Below are 19,823 nucleotides of genomic sequence, written 5' to 3'. Positions count from 1 at the left end.
TAGATGGATGAATAGCATCATTAAGCAGTAGTTGCAGAAAAAGTTGTGGAGGGAAGAAAAAGGATCATCATGCTGGTGAGTAATACAAGGTACAGGCAATAACGATGACCTGTATGGTAAGGAATGCCAAAGCTAACTGAGAGAAACTTACCGAAGACTATCACTGAATTTGAGTATCAGGAGTCTTGAGAAAGTGTTGTTCAGTGAGTTTGGAAGTACAAAGTTAGAGAAACTAGAATGTTTAGGGTAGATGCAGGCGAGCTGGGTCCAGCCAGCCTCAAGGTTAATAAGTGGGAGAGTGAACATATAATGCTAAATATAGCATCCCAAGTTTTTAACTTTAGTGGCCTTAGCAACATAAGGTGTAAGGGAGGTTGTGGGGCGAAGGGGTATTCCATTTTAATGTATTAATGCCAGAAGTATTCAAAATAAGACTGAGAAGTTTTTGGCATTGGTTAGCTCAACTTGGCCAAAAGATATATGCATTAATGAGACTTGGTTGACCGAAGTTGATATTGAATCTTCAGTGAGGACAGAAGAAACAGAATGTGGGGGTAGGATTTTGCTAATGATAGCAAAGGAATTGAAACCAAAAGGAGTAGAAGTACATCAGGAGGAAAGGGATGCAGTTGGTAATTCATTTGAGTCTATATGGTATGAAATAAAGGCCAAGAGAATGAAATATATAATTGACTGCTGCTATAAACAGCAACCTTTTATTAGGGATATAAGAGAGAATGTAGATGACATGCATTGGCAAATTAGCATGATGAGTGCAAGTCAAATAATTATTATCAGAGATTTCAATTATGAGGAAATAGTTGGACATAGATTGTTAGGAGGAATAGTCACAGGGAGAGAAGGAAATGGAATTTATACAGCTGTTTGGAGATAATTACCCGAGACAGCATGTAATAGAGAGAACATGACGTTTGAGTGCGCTGGGCTGGATCTGATCATAGCATTAGAGAACTCAACAGTAACCTTTCTAGCTATGTTTCCTCTGCTTAGGAGAAGTGATCATGTAGTCTTGACCTGGAAGATTGCCAGGCATGCAGAAATTTCTATTAAGAAGGAATGTATGTGGAATTACAAAGCAGGTGATTATGACCACCTGAGGAGTGTCAGCTTTCAGTAGTGCATGGCATAAAAATTTGGAGGGGGAAGAGGAGAGGTGGTGGTGGTGGTGCATGGGAGATGGTCAAGGAGTGTTTGAAGAAATCATTATCAGAATGTATACCCAGAGTCATATGGATAAAATACTAAAAACATTTTTTTCACTATGTGGCAATTAAAGGAGGAAACACTAGGGAAGGATGACTTTAAAAAGTGCTGATGTGGGGGGGGGGGCAACAGAAGCAAACCAAATAGTTGAATTACTGAGTGAGCATTTTGTAGGTGTGTACCATCTAGGTGATGTTGCAATACCAGATGTGACATTGACTGATGGGAAAATAGAGGTCAAAAAAATGAAGGGCTTATTCTGCAATTTAAAATATTGCAGAACCTCAATCTGAAAACAGCCATGGGAACAGATAGCATATCAGCCTGTATGTTAAGAGAATGTACAAGGGAATTGTCAGCTTGTCTGACCAAGCCATTTAATTTCAGCTTCAGTACTGGAAAGGTACCAATTATAGTGAAAAGAGGGCCTAATAGTCCAACTACATAAAGGAGGCTCTCAGACAAAATGATCAAATTATAGGACAATCAGCATCTCAAAAGTGGTGGATAAGATATTGGAGAAATTGGTGTAAGGCTGAATTCAGGACTGGGTGGATAGGAATGTAATACTCTGTAAGGGACAACATGGTTTTGTGATGGGTAAGTCTTACCTTAGTAATTTGCTTACTTTTCATAAGAAAGTGTCACTAGAGTTGGATAAGGGAAATGACTAATTAGTGATACTGTTGGACTTTGCAAAAGCATTAGACAGGATTCCATATAGAACTGTGCTTAAATTAGAGCAAATGGAGATGGATATGAATCTGGGGATCTGGATTAGAGAGTGACTGATAGACAGATATCAAAGTGTGTTTATAGAGGAGTTGGGCCTAGGAGAAGGCACGTAACCAGTGGTGTAACACAAGTACTTGGTCCTCTGTTGTTTAATTTCTACATCAATGATATAAGAAATGATTGACAAGGAAATATTCAGTTGTTTGCTAATGATGCTAAACTTGGAAGGTGATAGTAAATGCAGGTGATGCAACAATCCTGCAGGAAGACTTAAATAGACCAGCAGTATGGGCAATGGTAAATAGCTGCCAGTTTAATGTGGGGTGATGCACTTTGGGAAGAAGCAATTACAAGCTGTGTACTATATTCTTGGAACTGAATTCAGGAAACTGCTGATGCCAGGGACTTTGGAGTGATTGAAGGCAGGAAGTTGGAGTTTAGAGGGCATGTTGCAAAAGTAGCTAAAACAGCATATCAGCGTACGTGGTTGTTGAAGAAGACATTAGCAAGCAGGGATAGAGAGGTTATTGTTTCTTTATATATAAGGCCACATCTGGACTACTGCACATAGATCGAGACACCTGAATTCCTTAGGGGTAAAAGAAGAGGACTGTGGCAAGACTGTAGCATGCACCATATGAGAACAGATTGATGATGGCCTGTTGGCTTCAAAAACTAACTGATAGGCAAAAAAACAGTAGTCATGATTGCAGCATATAAGTTATTAAAGGGTTTTTTATTGGATTGACATTGAAGATTTTTTTTTTTCCCTCAGTACACAGGAAGGGAGAGAATTTGAGTTCACCCATGGAAATTGTGTAAGTGCATGGTTAGCTAGCATATTATTACTAGATTTTTTGTTTGGAAGGTGGTGAATGTTGTCAAAGGTGATTGTGAGTACTTTCCCAGTGAAGAAGTTTAAAATGAGGTATGATAGGTATTGTGAATAATGGATCTCTCATAATGAGTCTTCTGACTTCATGGAGTAATCCATATAATAATAATATAATTCCATTAACTTTCTTGTTTAATATAAATATAGATAATTCCTATATTAAAAAAAGGACATATTGGAAATGGGATAATTTCTTAATGATAATTACTAAATTTCCTGAACTGTTTCTTTTTCTTGCTGTTTTATTTGGTAATAAATCAGAATTATTTGTGGAAATAAATTTTAAATGCTTATTATTATATTAAGGTATCAAGTGTTTTGTGTTTTTTATTTTCAGAAACAGGAAAATATTCTTACCCTGAATTATTATTTGATAATTATCTATTTTAAGATATAATATAGTGATTCTTGTTGTCTATGACAAACATCTCAGCAATTATTTTAATTCTGCCTAGATACATCTGGAAGACTAGCTGCTTGTTGAAATGCTGCTACAACTTTCGTTTATGTTGACTTTAAAATTCTCTGTATTAAGTATTGCTAACTACATTTAGTACTAAAAATATCAGCTACATTGTATAAAGATTAACAGCGAGTGAGAGAGAGAGAAACTAACAGAGGCGCATGTATGTTGATTTTCATGTCACTATAGCATAATTTCAAACATCATTCTGCATAATGATTGTAACTAAATCAATATATTTTATAGCAAATCACAACTAATTAACTATCCTTTTTATCAGTCCTACTTACGAAAGGTGGTAAATAGTATATTTAGTATACTATAGCTAGATCTAAATCAAAAATAAGCTGGGAACCTTGTGCTGAAAACCAAATGTAGAACTTTTTGAAAGGCATTTCAGACCTTCATTCAGATATTAGGATATTATCTCACGCTGGGTGATGAAAATTATCTGCCACCAGAGACATTTACAAACATTTGTACCACATTAAGATTTGAACTTCTAGCTTGTTGGAGAGTAGAGCAACCATTCTCTTTGTTGTTGAGGCTGACAAATTTATCCAGTTGTTTGTACTTCTGTGGTTGGTTATCAGGGATGCGATGCCTGCAATTGCATTGTGTTTGTGAATTATTGTGACTTAAAAACTTGGATAATTTGATTCAGCTTAGAATCGGATAATAGTTATCTTTTAATCCGCAATCCGATTTCATTGCTACTCAGATAGTTAATATACTTTGCTCTAGTTGAAATAAGTTTTATTTCAACAGTATTGAATTACAACACTTTATAAAAACAGAATCGACCAGACAGTTGATTAAACTTCCGATATTTCACTGGATTTCAAATCAACATCCTCAGAGCACTGGAGCACTTATATAGACACTACACTCAAGTAATTGTGGAAAAGAATTCACTAATGCTGAAAGAAGAAACTGACAGTCTATTGTGATGCCATATTTTGAATAAATTAATGTAGTCATACTTCTCAAGGTTCATTCTGTGCTTCATTGCTAATGCTGACTCCAGAAATAGTGTTCCATTTTTAGTGGCTTCTGTGTAGAATCAGTTTTTTCCCTCCATTTAATCCTGCATGATGGAGTGTCCAGTGTGTAGTCTGCTAGCTATTATTCATCTAACGATGGTGGTTCATGTTCATATCTTCTTTCAGTGAGTAGATGTGAACAGTTCTTTCTATCTCTCCAAAATACCATATGTTGCTGATATATGGCACTTATACATCCCCTGATATGCTAAGGTATGGACTTTTGTGCTTAAAGAAACAGATAACAATTGCTAGATTGATATTTGGTTGAACAGTAGCATGAGGATTATATTTGCATAGCACTTTGACTATCTTTTCATATGCATCCCAGATGATGGGGGATGAAAATAGTTTTTCAATAATGTTATATGCCAGAATAATTACCTGTTTTTTTTTTATTTATTTGTATATACACAGTAGCATTGTGAGTTCATACCATTAAAAAGTTGTAATATGAATAATAGTCAGCATCTAAACTTTTCTACATGACTTTCCATCATTGCTAAACATGTGGAGCACTCATGTGGTTAAAAGCAAAGCCAGTTACTTCATATAGTATTGCTTGTGCAAATGAAAAACTCAACCACAGTTAAAAAAATAATAAATAGTATTTCTTAAAGCAGTTTAAATAAATAAACTAGTAACTAAGTGGATTACTAATGAGCTGTACCATAAAAAATATTAGACATTGGGTCAGAAACCTTAGTTGGTTCTGCACATTTCTTAGAGGATATATGTGGAAATCCTTTCTGTTATTTGCTAACTTCAGTCCTTAAGCAGTCATAAATGTGTAGTTTTATATAGCTTGCATCTATATACCAGGAATCTTGCCTTTGTTTGCTTTGCTCAACATTTCTGCCACATATGTAGATAGATTGGAAAGTAATGTTGTACAAAATGTACTTGCTATTGAAGCACCTTTGCCACCCGAATATAGAATAGTATATATCACTCATGGCTTCCAAATGCATTTTCAGGCCTGACTTAAAGACCGTGAGTGTATAAGAGCAATGCAAATAGTGGTAGATTGTAACATTTCAAACATCCCCCCCCCCCCCCCTTCACCAAATGGCTTGAAATCCATGTTGTCATTCTTGCACTCCTTGTATTTGTTTTTCATTCTTATAAATGCCAATAGAGCTTATGGATGTGCAACAATAGCCTGGATATTATATCTGATAACAGGTACTGGATCAGTTTCTTTTTAATGAAACAGAAGTAAATAATAATTGTTACTAGACATTTAATAGAGACATGCATGTTAGACATAGTATAATGTTTTAAATAACAGCTTTACACAGGTAAAAGAAAACTAAATAGAATTTATTACTCCTATATATTTTGCTCAATATGTCATGAGCTTCATTCAGGGAGAAGGCAGAAGAACTGGTAACAGCTTAATTTATGAATTCAAGAATGAGTCTTACACCATGTGTATAATATCACACGTCTCAGTTGCAGCTGTACAAGTAGGAGGAAATATTAAAGTATAAAATCATCAAAGTTAATAAAAATCAATTGCTTAAATTTTTATTTAATGTCTAAAAATTTGATTGTGCTACTTTTTTACAAAAAAATTAAGTAAAGATGTTTGAATAGTGCTCGACCTTTCCATTTTGTTATGCAATTTGTGATAGCTGACGATCACTTTATCAAGATTTTGGCAGACTTCGAAGCTTTGTTCCATATCAGGATCAGCATCAAACAAAATTTCCTTAGCAAGCTCAGTGTGTTTGAAAACTAACACAAGTTCTTTTGCAGTTTGCTTCTTAGTCATAACATTCTCTTCTTGTTCGCACTCCTTCTTCACATGTACGCTGTTCTTCTAGTTGAAGGAGATCATTCTCGCTTAACTGTTCTGAATGGGAATCGAGCAAGTTTTTCAGTTTTTCCTATAACGTAATTACTTTTCTTCTCTTTTTATTACTGCTGCTTTCTTTATCAGTCTTTCTCTTTTCCCTATCAGGGTTGAATATAATAAAGGTTTATAAATAACCTTTATCTTCCGTAATCCTGGTATCTAAATTAAAGCAAAATGAAGGAAAAGTGATTGAGCAAGAGAACAGTTTCCATGTGCGCTTGCGATGATAGTTTTGAGTGAACTGCTGAGTGTCGCCAGCCATCGCTCACAACACTGCCACTGCCCACTGGCTGCTACATTGAAAAGTGCTGCCACTCGCTGCAGATTGGTGACAAAAAAATTCACATAATGTTAAATAATTGTGTTAACTGATTAATCACTCGCTTAAAGCGAGAAATAGTATCATTTCACTCAATCATGCTAACTGATTACCGCACATGTCGAATCTGCGTTAAGCAAGGTTTTCCTGTAGTTTAGCCGATGACAGCTCTTCACATTCCTCCTACACCTATGTCATATCTTGCAGTGCTCAAATGTCTCAATGTGTTCCAGGTCTTCCATAATCAGTGCCCTACATGCTGATCTCCATACCATCTATGGATTGATGACAACCGAATCACCTTCAGTGTTTCCAGAACATATTTTTGTCTTATTTTCTCACAACAAAAGACCTTTCTTCTCCATTTACCTTTCATAACATTCACTTCAAGACCAGATCCCCCTTTCTCAGACTGATACTTTTTCCTGGTATGAACACGCTACTTCTGTAGCATCCTCAGTGTAAAAAAACTTGGTATCCTTTTTCACCCAATATGCAGCTTCTAAATCTGTTCAAATCCAACATCTTCCTATCCTTGGAATAGTATCACATTTGTGCCAGTCCACCAAAACCTCTCAAAACATTCTTAATGCTGTCCAGAAAAGGGCAGTTTAGCTAATTGAAACTGCTAGCTCTCAGACTAACTCTCTCTCTCTCAAGCTACTGTTGCATTGTCTTTTCTACAGATATTTCCATGAGAGCTTTTCACAGAACTGGCATCTGTCATTTCCACTCCTATTTCTGCTGAATCTAAAATGATATGCCAAACATTAATTTTCAGTTGAATTGAAATCCCATTTCATCTTTCATTCCATCTACATCTGTTCTCTGGAGCATCCTTCTGCATTAACAGAATATTTTTCTCTTGATCCTTCTCACACACAATCAATTTGCTCTAGGTTTTGCAGCCTTTTATGTCAATTATATAAAATCAGCAGAATATTGTAATTACAGTAATCTACCATTTATCCAGCCTTCAAAAACGACTCTTCAATTAACTGACTCTTGCATATCAACTGAAGGAAATGCTGACAATCGCTTTATCAAGATTTTGGCAGACTTCGAAGCTTTGTTTCATATCAGGATCAGCATCAAACAAAATTTCCTTAGCAAGCTCAGTGTGATTGAAAACTAACACAAGTTCTTTTGCAGTTAGCTTCTTAGTCATAACATTCTCTTCTTGTTCACACTCCTTATCTTCTTCATATGCACGCTGTTCTTCTAGTTAAAGGAAATTTTTCTGTATAGCACCCTGTTATAGTACTTCAATTATCTGACCCTCCAATAATTATCAGAACTCTCCTTTCTGATAATTGAAGGATCAGATGAATGGTAGATTATTGTACTATAGCAGCCTAAGTATGTATGGGGGTTGGCAGGTGGAATAAGTAAGTGGGGCATACATCTTGTGAAAGTCTTGCCCATGACATTAATATTTTTATACTTTGAAAAAGATATGTTAAGCTGTAATACAACAAGAATTTAGTGAGCCTATTTAAAATGAAGGAAAATCACAACCTTTGCTAACCTTTAGTTGTTTTATGGAACTGTTATAATTATATAGATTAATATTTGGCTAAGCATGCAAACTTTTCTTAGATAACATATTTATGACCAAATTATTATCATTTTTATTACTATTATCAGAAGATTTTCATGGAGTCCAAAACCTCAGTGCAGCTTTATTCTATCCCTCTCGGAGTGCTCTTCATACTTTACCATAAAACTATCTATTGTTTCTGCACTTACAGTGCATTCTATTCACCTTCCAAACAAAAAACCTGCTCCTTGCTTGGCATCCTGTTCTGCTTGTCCTCCTCAACTCTGTGAAAAATTTCTTTTCCATTAACCTGTTACGAAATCTTTCTGCAGATGATGTTTACTCTGCCTGTTCACACACTCAACATTTCTATAATCTATGGGTAACACTGATTTCTTCCATGAAAAAACAAAACAACAACAAAAAAAAACAAACATCAGATGAATGGCAACTTTAAAGTAAAAAAAGAAAACTTCAAAGAGATTAACAGGAGATCTGAGGGATTTTTTTTTAATATATACATAAATAAGGGACTAGGCAAAATACCATAGGTTAAACCATTGAGTGATTATAGTAATACTAGGGGGCTCCCCCCTGCCGCCTACAGCAACCCCCCCCCCCCCCAGTTCTGGGCCAATAAGCTGGTAAGACAAAAAACGTGACATAAAAACGTTTCAAATTTCGGCTTATCTTTTTATATATATAGAATAGATAAAGTATTTTGTAACCTGTATCAAGACTAAAAACTCTGAGATATAGAAGCCTGATGTCATTATTTTGATTTGCTGATACAATTAATTATTAATCTTAAATTTAAAAAATCTTAATCTTAAAATAAAAAAAAAAGAGGTTAGGCTAGACAGGTTAATTAGTTTTAGATGTGATAATTTACTGTGGTATGCTGTTAGTTACTATAATTTAGTTATGTGTATATAGATGTATATATTCCTGAAGATAACCTTTATGTAAGGGGTGAAGTGTAGAATTTTATTATTATTATTATTCTCTTCAAGGATTTGCTTACTCTGGCTTCATTGGTCTTTCCATCTTGCTGCTGCTCCCCTCCCCTCTCTCTCTCTCTCTCCTTTTGGTCTTTATATATCCACCTCTTTTGGCAGCTGATATCTTTCCATCCTAAATAGACGTTCTTTCCATTTCTCTCTACATCCTTTAATATTTTCATTTACCTCATATATATATATATCCAGTTCTTTTCTGATGTCTTCATTTCTTATATGGTCCAATTTTGTGCATCCTTTAATTGTTTGTTAAAATCTCATCTCTACAGCTTGTATTTTACTTTCATCTTTCTTTTTAACTGTCCATGTTTCTGAACCATATAACAGAGTGGGAGTGGCCATTACTTTGTAAAATTTTAGTTGAGTTTCTCATTTTTTTTTTTTTTTTATTATTATTATTCAGTGTCCTTTGAATTTTTCCACAGATTTTCTGAAATTTCTTTATTTTTTTCATCTATATCCTTATCTTTTAGATATGTTATTATGCAGTCTAAATAATTAAACTGTGTCATTGTTCTATTATTTTATTTTCTAACTATTTTTGTTCTAACATGATCTCAACTTTTAAATGCCATGACTTTTGTTTTATTTTGTGAAATTTTTAAATTGTATTATTGACTTATTTTGTTTAATTCATGAACTGATTTTTGAAAGTCATCTTCATCGTCTTGTAATATAATCGGATCATCTGCATTTACCATTGTATTGATAACAGTTCTTCTGGTTAACTGGATACCTTGTTTTATTGTTGTTTTCTATATTTTAATAATCTGATCAATATATATATATTGAATAGAGTTAGAAATAAGCTCCATCCCTCTCTGACACCCTGATTTGTTTCAATCTCTTCTGTTAATTTATTACCTAATTGTAACTATTTTTGTATCTTTATATAAACTTTGTATAGCTTGTACCAAATGTAATGGATATCCTTGTTATTTTCATTATATTCCATAGTTTTTTTTCTGTGTATTTTATCAAAAGCTTTCTCATAATCTATAAAGGCCACATGAGTCTCTAAATTAAATTCTTGTCTTTTTTTCAACAATTTGTTTTAGCACATGGAAGATCTATACATGATCTTCCATGTCTGACACTGTTTTGTTCTTCCGATAGTAGATTGTTTGCAATATTTCTGTCTTTTATTTAGGAATTTACTGTAAATTTTGTAACCTGTATTATTTAATAAACTTATTCTTCTGTAATTTCCATAATTATCTCTGTCTCCTTTCTTAAATATAGATATAACCTTAGCTTTTAACCAATCTGATGAAACTTCACATTTCTTCCAACAGTTATTTATTAATTTTAAGAATCTGTGATGTAAATATTCTCCACCATATTTACAAAGCTGTATTTTATGCCATCTAATCTGGTTGATTTTCTATTATTTGTTACCTTTATTGCTTCTTTTAGTTCTTCCAATTTTATTAGTTCTATAGTACTGATTTCTTCATTATTATTTTCTGCTATTAAATTTGAGTCATACTATAAATACTACAATGTTCTATCCATTGTTTCTTATGTATTATATTGATTTGTGTTGTATCTCTTTCTTCATTGTTTAATTTCCTTAATATTTTGTAGACTATGTATTTTCTTCCATGTATGTCTTCTATTTTATTAATAAATCTGCCCCAAGAATCTTATTGAGCTTTCTCTACTCTGGTTTTAGCCATATTTCTTCTGTTTCCTTTGTATGCTTTTGAAGGAGTGATTTGTATGCCATTTTTATTATTATTATTATTATTGCATTTTCTATATCTGTGTTCCAGATTTTTAATGTTTTTCTTTTTAATTAATTCTCCAACTGTGACACTACTACCATATTTTATTTTTCTTTCCAAGTACTTTAGAGGGTACTTTATGTATTATCTTTATTAAATTTTTCCATTCTTCTTCTTCTATATCTTCACTGATTTGGGCTTCTTTTAGATAATCTATTAATTGCGATTGATATAGCATTCTAATGCTTTCTTCTTGTAATAGATATAGTAGACTTGTTCTATTTCTTTTTTTTTTTTTTTCCTTATTTACTTTCCCTATTTTGCTAGTATTTCTATTTTAAAACCTACTGAACAAGGAAGTAAAAAAATTTCACTTCCTCTCTAAACATGTATATCTCTCACACACATGGAACTAGTTTCTGATTAGTAATGATATAATCAATTATAAATCTTGTTCCTCTGCCATTCCAAGTATATTTATTTATATATTTTTGAAAAAAAGTATTGGTTATTTTAAAATTATTGAAAGTACGGAAGTCTAATAGTTCTTGACCATTGTTATTCATGCAAATTTCTCCATATTTTCCTAAGACATTTGGGATTGAATTATTTCCAACTCTAGCTTTAAGATCTCTTGCTATTAATATATAGTTATTTTTATTGCATTTATTTAACTGTTTTTATAGTTCCTCATATAGTTGTATGGAATCCTCTTTCCTACCTTCTTCAGGGTCATATACTCTGATACTGTGATATTTAAGTAGCTTCTGTTTGTTTTTAATTTAACTGTTATAATTCGATCATTTACAAAATTGTACTTTCAATATTCTGTTCTCCAATTATTGATTAAAATGGCCACACCACTAGAAGCTCTGATATGTTGGTCCACTCCACTATATAGCATAGTAAAACCATCAATATCTTTTGTTTCTTTTTTTATTTATGTTATCAGAATTTTATTATTAAAGTTTTTATATCAAATGATTGTTGCCTCATAATGAATTTCCATAATCTGTTGTGCTGTCCTCACAGTTTCTGCCTAAATTTGAATCCTTGTAAATCTTTACTAGAGTTTTCCTCATCTCCCCCTCCTGCTACCATATGAATACATAGCTCCTGTTAGAAGTTTAATGGAAATGAATCACAGCACAGCAAATGAAATCACATGATGGTTTTAATTATGTTTTGCTTCACATATTCTAGCTCTATTTCCATTAAACTTGATCATGAGATTTAGACAGCAGTAGCACTTAAACCTACATAGTAACTTAACTTATAGCATTCTGTCCTATCTTTGTCGTCCAAATTTCAAAACACTTGCATTGAGTTTATAACCCACTCATCTGCATATACAGGCAGGCTATTTCAATACTCCTGGAGAACCAGCATTAATTTTGCTCCTCATAGCTCCCTCCAGCTTTGCATCATCTTCAAAACAACTGCATATCCTCATTTAACTTTTCCAACATTGTTAACATATAATTAAATATAAATGGCTGTAAAACAGGCTACTAGTGATTTTTTCATCTACAATATTTGTTGATATCTATCAAATGGCTAAACTAACTCACTAATATATTATCCGACTCTATATATCCCAGTTTAAATAGCATCCTGTCACGTTATGATCCTTCCAAGGCCTTTGCAAAATCTAGATATATTTACTATGTGTATAACCACATAGTAAATATAGTTGTAAGTAGTATGCACTTACGTATTTTGCCCATGCACAGTGCTGTTATGGGTCTTGTGACTTCAGTATAAAAATGAATAAATCTACCCCCAAGGCATTTGCTGAAATTTGGTATATATATATATATATATTTAGAATTTTGACAAAAATTTGCTTCCGGTTATTTATACTAGACAGTTTAAGCCTGTGCGTGTGCAGGTAACATGAGCAAACAAAGTTTGTGCATAAAGAGTCTTCACCAAGTAGGCTAATTTTACATGAAGGCAGATGACTTCACATCCAATATCCCATTGCAATGTATAGCACATTTCTTGGTTCAGGTTTAGCTGGACAGTAGCTAAGTAGGAGTTGTCAGGATCAGATTTTTCCTTAAGATAAATAATTGAGAAATGTGAGCATATAATAAGAATCAAGTCTGGAAAAGGTATATGATCAGGTGCCTTTTCCATACATTGTATATATTTATATACATATATATAATTAAACATATATATTATATAATTGTAGTGTGAACAAATACTGTCCACACTACAATTATATGACAATCAGCAATAAATAGACAAACACCATATCAAAGAAAGCTGTAATAATGTAAACTTAATTATGTAGTACTGTCATGGTATCCTGTACACCCTTTATGGTGCACATCAGGAATTGATAATGACTAAACTTTAAAGCCACTGTAATTTGATAAATAATGATGCCCTCTGGTTGGAAAGACCTAGGTTTGAATCCTGTCTAAAAAATGAAAAATTATTATAATCACTTTTCATCTGAATGTAAGATTTTAGTCTCATATGGAGGTGGCAGGTGGCAGAAATTTGGGTTTTTCAAACTCTCAAAAAAGACTAACTGACCAAAGATGCAGGACTTTGCAGTTAGGATTTGCCACCCTGTCATAGTCTTAATTAGGCTTCTACTGAGACATGTTACTTGGCCTTGGCCTTGAGAGGACTTTGAGCCTAACACATTGAAGGAAATAAGACTACAATTTGATAGGCCATATGAATTTTGTTCAGATTATAAAATTTTATGAAATTAAATGACATAATAGTCTATTAAGCCTCTTGAAGTCTGAAATTAATGAATTATTCATGGCATTGCAAGAGCAGTTCATTGAATATAAGACATGTTTTTGACCAAACCCCAAACTGCAGCTCTACCAACAACTACAGTCCACCTTGATTATCTAAATTACACTTTCTGTTCCTTTGTTTCTTCCTTGTGCTTTTGTGTAGTCTGATATTCCTTGCTGAATATCAGATGGCAAGGAATATCAGACTTTTTTCTTCAAGAAAATTCAAGATACCAAATCTTGAATTTCCTCTTTTTTTTGCTTTCTCTGGTGTGAAGTTTCCTTGCCCCTACCACTTGCCTAATTCTGATAAACACTAACTACTTTGACTTATTATCCTTGAAGTTTGATTTCCTGCAGTCCATCTACCCAAACAATAAAGTTATCTTAAAGTTACTTCCTTAGTGACTTTAATATCCACAAAATGTGCATAACTTTTCATTGAGTAAAGAAACATGCATTGCTACGTTATTGTTGATAGTGAGTTTTTATGTTGGCTTAGGGCACAAGTGTATACAGGGGAGATTGAAATAGAATGTAATCATCATTTAGTTTTGAGTAGAATGAAATTGATTATCATTCTGGGGGGGGGGGGGAGGATGTGAAAAAAATAATCATAGTTGAGCAAGCTTTTAGAGGTGAACTGTAGACCCAAATGTACAAAAATTATTAAAGAAAAAAATGAGAGTTTGAATATAGCAGTCAAGCCTCAGAGAATCATTGGCAGATACTGAAGAAATCGGTGCTTGATTCAGACAGACAAGCATGTGGTGAAAGTGTCTGCAAGAATGAAAAGTCATGGGAAAATAAGAAAGCATTTGGGAAGTTCCTAGCAAATAACAAATAAGTAAGCATGCTATCTGAGAGAATGCAGAGAAAAATGTAAGAAAGTGAAACATTGCATAAGTCATTGAAGTAATTACTTTTAAAGATTGCCAAATAAAACCAAAAATGATAGAATGATAACAGAAAATATTGACGATCATAAATGCAGTTAGGAGCACGTATCGATACGTGAAATGGAAAAGCAGCCCTAGTCCTAGTTGATACTCAACTAGGACTGTGTTTTGATAGCATTGAAATTTACTAGATTATCTTCATCCCACTTGAGGAATAATGAGGTGACCAGTGTGAGAGTCATTGATGCATAAATTCAAGAGCATGAGTATAGAACCCTAAGGGTTTGTACTCTCACCCACAGTCATTCACTGCATATTCACCATGACATGCAATAAATGATCAGAGAGGAGGTTGGCAATCATAGTCAAAGAGAACTGGAGGGAGACCATTAGATGGTAGCTTGTGTAGTGTTTATCAATTATAATAAATTTAGTTTAATCCTTGCTAATGCTTCTGCCTGGTATCTTCACTTGGGCCTGGCTCCCACTGAAGAGACCTCAATAAAGGTTGAAACTAGTCTGGGTAGTGGCCCTTCCCTTAATGCATAACATTAGACATATCCGCAAGGAGATGTGTTTTGCATTATGGGAGATACTGAGATAGGAGTGATGTTAGCTTGCTTCATCTTTGCAACGAGTTTCCCGGTGTTGTACCACCTTACCCCAGTTCTGAAGATACTTTCAGGCGCAAACTTTGTTTGCTCACACTTGGATAAAAGATTAAACTAAATTTATTATAGTCTAACCAAGTGAAAAATAAACTTTCAACTTGTTTATCAATTAGTGATCATCAATATGGATTCTTCCATTCCTTTTCCACAGCAGAATTCATAACGATCACGAAATCTCCAAGTAGTGAAGAAACTGGATGTTGATGATCTTCTCCATTACTTTCAAAAGTATTGAGATTAGGACAATGGGCACTTGTTTTAGGATGTAGTACAGGCTGGAATTTTTTATTTGAATCACTGAATATATGCTATGTTTTTATCATGGATAAAGTTATGGCTATCTCACTTTATGATATGAAGTGAGGCAAAGAAATCTTTAGTCAGTGATGATCATATAGTCGATATTGCAGATTTGACAACTTTTGTCAAGGAATGTCTAAGTGAAAGTAACTGCATGGTCCTTCCTTTTTATGGAAGGCATCAAGTAATATGTGTTTGGGATAGCTTAGGTAGAATGTCATAGAGAATGACATTTGGGATTCGATTAAAACTGGCAGAACAAGTGTTGTTACCTGTATATTGTTAATTTTTGTATTGATGCTCTACATATTTGTGAAATGAATGTAGAAGTCTTTTTGTTAGACAAACTTTTGATATTGTTTTGACTTTTTTGGGGTATGTTTTTGCTGGGTCTTGCTTTGTTTCAATTTTGTGTTGTATTTTCACACTTTTGATATGTTTCAACTTTTTCACACTTAGTTATCATTTGTGGTTGAGTTACTGCAGGAAACTTACAGAGCAGGGTCATGTGCTTTCAGGTCAGGAACTTATGGTGTGATGTATCTTATCTTATATTAAGAAATACTCTAACAGAAACAAACTGCCAGAAAAAAAGGTTTTCATTTGCACTTAGATGTTTTGGATTTTCTCACTTTAAGGTATTGTGAGATATGTGACATTCTATTAAAAATTAAAATATTTAAAATTATACCGGCCTGGTTGGCCAACTGGTCAGCATATCCGCTCTCCAGACAAAAGGCTGTGGGTTCGAATCCTGCCGTGGGCATGGAGGTTTTTGGGATTGTCTGTGAAAATATTAGTAGTGGTAGTGGGCAGAAGATGGCGCTGGTGTAGTTGCAGTTCATTGTGGTTGGTGGATTGAGTTGTGGAGTAGGTGCCCTCCCTCGATGAGTTGTTGGACTCCCTGGAGGTTTCAAGTAATAATAATATACAGTGCTAGCATTATACCTAATATTAAGTATTAGCATTATACCTGATAATAAACAAATTTGTGATTCATTGGCATACAAACACCAATCCCATTACAATAGAATTAATTTTTTCCTTTATAAATCATAATTCACGTTGATTTCATATGTGTATGTATAAATTTTCTTGTATAGAATGCAGCTTTAATTTTCAACTGATTTTATAATTTTTATATGTATATTTCTATTTTGTTTTCAAAATAGAAATATACATAAATCACAATGTTTTCAGATCATTGTGAGATGAAAAGTGTTCTGTGACTATAAAAGCTTGGATCACATTGATCTAAGGCATCCTCGGTACGTTAACATGGAACGCAAAAAAAAAAATAAAATAAATATATATATATATATATATATATATATATATAAAATTAAAATTTAACTGACTAGAACCCGAGAAAGTATAACAAAAACGTTTAATAAATCACGACTAGTTTCATCAGTGTTCCGACTTCTTCAGGTGAGTAAGAAATAACATAAGACTTATAAAAATAACAAGGTAAAAAACATGGACTTTCCAGCTTAATAAAAAGAAGCAGAATAGTAACAGTCATGTTTGAATAGGTGACCGCGTGCTACTGTTGGCATGAGCTGAATGTGTGTGTGACAGCTAATTTTAGAGCACCAGTATTGGATTACTGCGCTATGGGAATCAGGCAAATTGTAGCTTAGATTGTTCAAGTGTGAAGGGTCCAGAATTATTTCTTTTGCTTCTATAATTCGTCTTTCAAATTCATCTTTGCATGTATATAAATTGGTTGTGCGGTCTCCATCAACTTGGTGTGGCCGTTCTTCGAGGTTAGAGTTTGCAGAGAAGAGAACATGACTGGAAAGGGTGCTCGCTCGTGTTCTACTGTAGGAGATGTCACGCCTATGTTCCTCAAGATGAAGTGAAACAGATTTATCTGTCTGGCCAAAATAAGGTCAACCACAGTCGCACATAACTTTATAAACACCAGGGAAATGCAGTTGGTTGTGTTTTGGTTTTGGTCGACTCAGAAAAGAACGAAGTTTTGGCAAAGTAGTATAGTTGGTCTTTATGTTGAATTTCTTCATAATCCTAGATAGTTTTGGGGTAAGAGAGCTGATAAATGGTAACTGTATATGAGTGATAGGGTTGGATTCATCTTCTTGTCGAGGTTGTTAGCATCATCTCGAACGTTTAGTGATGTTACGAGATGAATATCTATTATTTAAGGTGTTTTTCAGGAAGTTAAGCTCTGTTTGAAGGTCTTCTTTTGTGGAAGTGAGACATCTTGCTCGATGGGCAAGGGTGGAGATGATGCCCAGTTTATGAGGAGGGAAGTGATGAGAAGAGCCATACAAATATCTATCAGTGTGGGTGGTTTTTCGAAAAATTGAAAATTTAAGACAGTCAGGTAATCTACTGATCTTTAGATCCAAGAAGGGGAGAATGCCATTAATCTCTAGTTCTAATGTGAATTTAATGTTCTGATGTTGATTATTTAAATGGTTTAGGAAGTTTTGAAGTTCCTCTAAACTATGTTCCCAGATTAGGAAGACGTCATCAATGTAGCGTAACCACAGTTTACGTTTTAAAGTAGCTATAGAAATAGCTCTCTCTTCAAAATCTTCTAAAAAATGTTAGCTAGGATTATGAAGAAATTCAACATAAAGACAGACTATACTACTCTGCCAAAACTTCGTTCTTGTCTGAGTCAACCAAAACACAACCAACTGCATTTTCCTGGTGTTTATAAAGTTATGTGCAACTGTGGTTGACCTTATTTTGGCCAGACAGATAAATCTGTTTCACTTCGTCTTGAGGAACATAGACATGACATCTCCTACAGTAGAACAGGAGTGAGCGCGCTTTCCAGTCTTGTTCTCTTCTCCGCAAACTCTAACCTCAAAGAACGGCCACACCAAGTTGATTTTGGGACCGCACAACCAATTATTTTTGTGTAGTATTATCATAATATCTTGTACACCTACATATCAGGAACTTAATAATGGTGGATAGAGACTTGAAATTCTAGAGATCATATGGCTAAAACAGCCCATAGGATTACCTGTTTATTGAAGAACACCTTGACAGGCAGAGATTATCATGTTATTCTACTTCTTTATATGGCCCAACTGGATATGCATTTATGCAAGTGTTGTGCACAGATCTGATCGAAGATTTCTGGTATACCGAGGCTGGTGGATACGCAATTTAAGGGGGAGGGGATATGATAGAGATATATAAAGTTTTTTTATGGGGTGGGGGAGTTATAGGATTCATAAGGAGCAAATTTTTTAGTACATAACTAGTGTATAAATAGCAGTATACAAGACAGTATTGAAACCAGTTTTAAGTTATGAATCAGAAATTTGGGTTTGAAATAAAGCACTTGATCAAAAACTAGAGATCACAGATATGAGGGTTCTGAGAAAATAATTTTTCTCGGGGGAGTGAACCAATGGCATGAATGGCACAATCATATTAAAAAAATGAATATATTAGAGAGGGACCTTGGCATTACTATCATTTGAGAATTGTCAGCAGAGCTAACCTAAGGTGGTATGGTCACTTAAATAGAATGAGTGAGGAAAGGTTAGCAAAATAGGTGTTTCATGCCAAGATGGCAGGAAAGAGACCCAGAGGAAGACCAAGGTTTAGGTGGATTGATTCAGTCTGAAGTTTCTTAGAAGAACAAAATGTTAGATATGACAATATTGGAGTGCTCACAAGTAATAGATTGATTTGGACGAATATTGTTGATAGGAGATTAATAATAATGCAAACAGAAAATTGATGATGACAACTAGAGTAGGGAAAATTATGGGTTCATGTCTGGAAATTATGTAAGAATTAGCATTCATGAGGACTAGAATTTTTGTTTGGAGAGTGGTGAAGAGTTTGCCGGAGTCCATTATCGAGTGCTTAGTCAGTGAAAAAGCCAGATATAACACGTATTGTGCAAATGATGGTTAGTGGACCTCCTGTGATGAGTATATGGACTTCAGCTTACCTTTATATAATAATGATGATGAAAATTATGTATAGTAATCTTATGCTACTGAAATGGACGCTATCTTTATTATCAAAATGGTAGGCAATGATTTTTAACGCAGGTTAATGAACATAAACTACCCAAAACAAGATAGTATTAGATATAAAGTTATATTTTATATATTATTATTATTTTGGGCAACTCCAAGGAGTCGACAGAGGCCCCAACATCATGTCAAGAACAACTATTCGACATTCACACAGTATCTATCATACCTCACCTTGAACTCATTCACGGTCATAGCACCCACAACAGACTCTGGCAGCTTATTCCACTCATTTACCACTCTCCAAGTAAAAAACCTAGCTCTAACACCCTTGTTAACCACATTCTTGCCCAGCTTCCATGTATGTTCCCTAGTCCTACCA

General features: G+C 34.1%; 1 protein-coding gene across 3 annotated transcripts in view; it reads left to right on the top strand.

Moving 5' to 3' along the window:
* The window catches only part of LOC150098339 (uncharacterized), a 275,596-nt gene that overhangs the window by 57,939 nt on the left and 197,834 nt on the right, over positions 1-19,823 (top strand). The window lies entirely within an intron of this gene.

This window comes from Typopeltis vanoorti, chromosome 15, assembly GCF_054136105.1.
Source record: "Typopeltis vanoorti isolate ZY-2024b chromosome 15, IOZ_Tvanoo_1.0, whole genome shotgun sequence".
Taxonomy (NCBI): domain Eukaryota; kingdom Metazoa; phylum Arthropoda; class Arachnida; order Uropygi; family Thelyphonidae; genus Typopeltis; species Typopeltis vanoorti.
This window is presented reverse-complemented; position numbering and strand designations above follow the sequence as displayed.